Genomic DNA, 4,191 nt, shown 5'->3' on the forward strand with positions numbered 1-4,191 from the left:
ACTAGATTATAAGTGTTCGAATAAGGATCTCGACCCCTATTACTGATGTAGCTCATCTCCTCTGATTGGTTTTCAATATGTGGCTCTCTCTCGTTGGTTTAACAGCCAACTCCAAATGGTTAAGCTTTTCCAATATTTTATGATATCGGTCATCTTCATTCACAATTTCTACCATTGGAGGCTTTGATTTATACATGAATATTTCATTGGGCCACATATACGAATTCATAGGCATATCATCAATGATTTTATAAGCTCGTTTGTAAGTGTGGAAAATGAGAGATCTTTCAGACGCTCTTTCTAGGCTGGATTTGATGTTGCCTTCAACACCATTGTAGAATATTTAAATATGGACCCAAGCTTGCAGTCCATGCTGTGGGCACTTAACATCGACTTGAAACATTCCCACGTCTTCTATAAGGATTCACCTTCGTATTGTTTAAAAATGGTGATTTCTCACTTGAGCTGAATGGTTCTACTAATCGGGAACAATTTATAAAGAAAATTTTTCGCTAGATCGTTCCACTTGGTAATGGAACCTAGTTCTAACGAATCTAACCAATTGGCTGCATTTTCACATAAAGAGAATGAGAATAACTGGAGATGTACAGCATCGTCGGATACCCTGTTGTACTTGAAGGAGTTACATAGTTGAAGAAACCGCTTCAAGTGTTGATTAGGGTTTTCCACCATGTTTCCCTTGAATTGTAGTGTATTTTGGATCATTTGAATCGTGGTCGTCTTTATTTCAAATTTATTAGCGTTAATCGTCGGCCTTCCAATGCTGTCGTGCACCGCATCTAGTGTAACTAAAGCATACTCACCCAACGTCCACTAATCCATTGGGACTTCTTCCCAGATATTTCCTTGATGCTCTCGTGGATTATCAAGAAATGAATTTTCCTAGGGTAAATTAATAACCGCAGATGGATCGATGTTAATTAATTAATCATTGTGCCTAAGTAATTGCTCCAGATTTGGATATGGTTCGGTTGGGATGCTAGAGCTTTAGGTCATAAACAACCTAAAAAAATTAGAAAGAAATTAAAAAATAAAAATAAAAAAAATTAAATATCGTATATATATCCTTTAATGTTCCTACTTATATTATTAATTATAAAGATATTTTAAGATTTAATGCTGAAACCTCCCTGACAACTGCGTCAATTGTTTATAGTGAAAATATCACACAAAAAGTAAAAGAAATTAAAACAGTGGTGTCTGCAAGTATACGGGTCAAATTGTAGCATAGCATTTGTGTACAATAAAACACAAGAAGTATTCTGAAGATCATATCCCAAGATGAATGAGATAAATCTAATGAAAATCTCTTTACAATAATAAGTCTAAATAGTAATAATTAAATCATATATTACGAAAAACCATAAAATAGATGAACATAAGAAATTAAATAAATAAAATAAATTGTAACACCCCATACCCGGCCCAGACGTTATGGCCAAATCTGATGTGTCACATTGACTTAAGACTTAGTATGCATTCGCTGGTTTAAGTGATTGGGGTGGTCTTTGTAAAAACAACGGTTGAATGAAAAGCCAGTTTATTAATCTTTAAGCTATCCATTTGTTGTGCTTGTTGAGTCTTGAAAATTTTCATTAATTTTGAAAACCCGCGCAGCCTAACACTAGCAGTTTCGTCATAGTATAAATATAATCAGAAAATAAAACCATAGCGGAAAAAAAGAAATTTAAATAACGGCCTTATTACAACTTAAAACCCAAAATTAAATCGAATATAAAAATAATAAAATAAATTAATTTAGAAAACCAACTTTGCGATGATGTGGCCACTCAATCCTCACGCCTCCAAGCCCATTATGGTTGGGGATTTCTGCGAGATGAAAATAAAGGGTGAGTTTGGTAAACTCGATTGTGTAACATAACCCAACCATAGCCCAAAAATGATCAAACCTCGAGTTAGACTTATCTAGGCCTTGGCCCGCATGTAAATCAAAATAAAACCCATAGGCCCATAGCAGATACAAAACAAATATATCATGAATGCGTAAATCCCAACCTAGAGCCATCCATAACACCCCTGCATCACCCTTTACACCATGTGGGAGACTACTCGACCCACCCAACCGCTACACACCACAAAAATTGTAGCAATGCTACGGATATTGTGACGAAGTCACCAGATATCTGAATATTGTGGCTAGGCCACCGTAATGATATATATATATATATATGTGGCGGCCACCGAGATTGCAAATGAGATCGCGGATATTGTGACGGTTACGTATCAGATATATGTGGCGAGGCCACCAGATTGTAGCGAGGCTGCCAGAATGCTTCCTCTATCAATATAAACCCATGTCTCATGCAACAGAAATAATATGTCATGGCATACGTATATAGAAACAAAACATCATGCTTTTCAGAAAAAAATAACCCTAGGGGTAAAATCGTAATTTTACATGCATAAGGGTATTTCAGTAATTATTACCTATTGCTAAGGTTTCTTGCTCATTCTAATGTTTACCAAGTAATCAAAAGTCCTTACCTCGTCTTTTTACCAAAGTGGGCCCGTTGGCCCATTGGCCCGTTTTCGGCCCATTAAGCCCAAAAATACCGTTGTGCACGAAAATGCACACTTTGCACTCTAATCATCCAAATGCACCATATTCATTAACAACTGTTTCACGACCACTTACACACTCGCGAGTTCACAAAATACCAGGTATTTAGACTTTTACCGATTCAGTCTAAGGGAGGGTGTCGTTTACACACCTGGTTGATGACGATTGATGACGATATCTCCCACGCGATAGTCCTACAATCGGTCACTAACACATTAGACTTACGAATTAACGGTAACTAACATAAATCCACGTCAACTAACCCAATCATCACACAAGTTACTCATTTACGCACGAGGGGCAAAATAGTCATTTTTCCCTCCAGGGGTAAATAGGTAGTCCTACCCTATAGGGGTATTTTAGTAATTCTACAACTTATCCACTTGGGCCTACGGATCCATTGGGACCACATGGCCCATTTCAGCCCATCGCAGCCTAAAATAGCCGTCCTACTGCTAGAGTAATGAGAAATACACACCTGTTAGGAGACTGTAGTTAATCCGCGCTCCAAACACTCTTAGCTGACGCCCAACCCAAACGAGCACGTCACAAAGCGAAAGGGATCAGCCAAGAAGGGTATGCCTACTCTCCCATGGTTTGCTCTATTTAAAGCCAGCTCTCCATCTACTCTTATGTTAGCTTCCCGATGTGGGATCCCTCCATCACCAGAGTTTAAAACCAACACCAACTCTTGCCGTGCCAACATAGCAAAATAATCAACCTTTGCGTGCCAAGGGATTTGAACCAAAGTCATCTCACATGCCAACTCACACCACCACCACTAGGCCATCAACTCATTTGTGTCAGAAATCCAACACATTAAACTTTAAAGCCCACCTACTTGCTTCCAGATTTATTGAAAAGAAAAACCAAAATATATTGCAAGAGCCAAGACTTGAACCTTGGACCCCTTGCTTCCTCTATGGTGTCACTTCCTTGTCCCTTAAGTGGCGCCACCTTGCGACTACACCATACTCCTTTTTGTGTCATCTTTTACCCCTTTACTCTTAAAAGCCCAAACGGCAATTGCATCACTTGTTCATAAAATTAAAATTCCGAAGACTACCACGGATTTAACTTAAGTTTGGGCCTTCTAAAGGCCCACTAACCTACTTAAATATATATTTTAACCAACCAGAACACACACAGATTTTAAAAATCACAGAAACACAGAAAACCCAAAAATTGGGGCGTTACAACTCTACCCTCCTTAAAGAAATTTCGTCCTCAAAATTTTACCTGAATCAAACAGATGAGGGTATTGTTGACACATAGCCACTTCTAGCTCCCAAGTAGCTTCCTCTCTGCCATGATTACGCCACAACACCTTTACTAGCGGAACTGATTTCCTCCTCAAAATCTTAACATCTCGATCCAAAATCTGCACAGACTCTTCCTCAAAAGTCAAGTTTGTTTGGACCTCGATCTCTGCAACCGGCACAACATGAGTAGGGTCAGAACGATACCGCCTTAACATGAAGACGTGAAAGACATCATGAATCCTATTCAACTCTGGAGGTAGCTCAAACTGATAAGCCACTGGACCCACTCGCTTAAGAATCCGATAAGGCCCAATGAACCGCGAACTT

General features: G+C 38.8%; 1 non-coding gene across 1 annotated transcript; it reads left to right on the forward strand.

The window, feature by feature from the left end:
• Positions 1 to 365: 365 nt before the first annotated feature.
• LOC128296165 (small nucleolar RNA R71) lies at positions 366 to 467 on the forward strand. The gene has a single exon (XR_008286713.1). It is a non-coding gene; the product is annotated as a small nucleolar RNA R71 (small nucleolar RNA).
• The last annotated feature ends 3,724 nt before the right edge of the window (positions 468 to 4,191 follow it).

Source organism: Gossypium arboreum, chromosome 7 (genome assembly GCF_025698485.1).
Source record: "Gossypium arboreum isolate Shixiya-1 chromosome 7, ASM2569848v2, whole genome shotgun sequence".
In the NCBI taxonomy this organism is placed as follows: Eukaryota; Viridiplantae; Streptophyta; class Magnoliopsida; order Malvales; family Malvaceae; genus Gossypium; species Gossypium arboreum.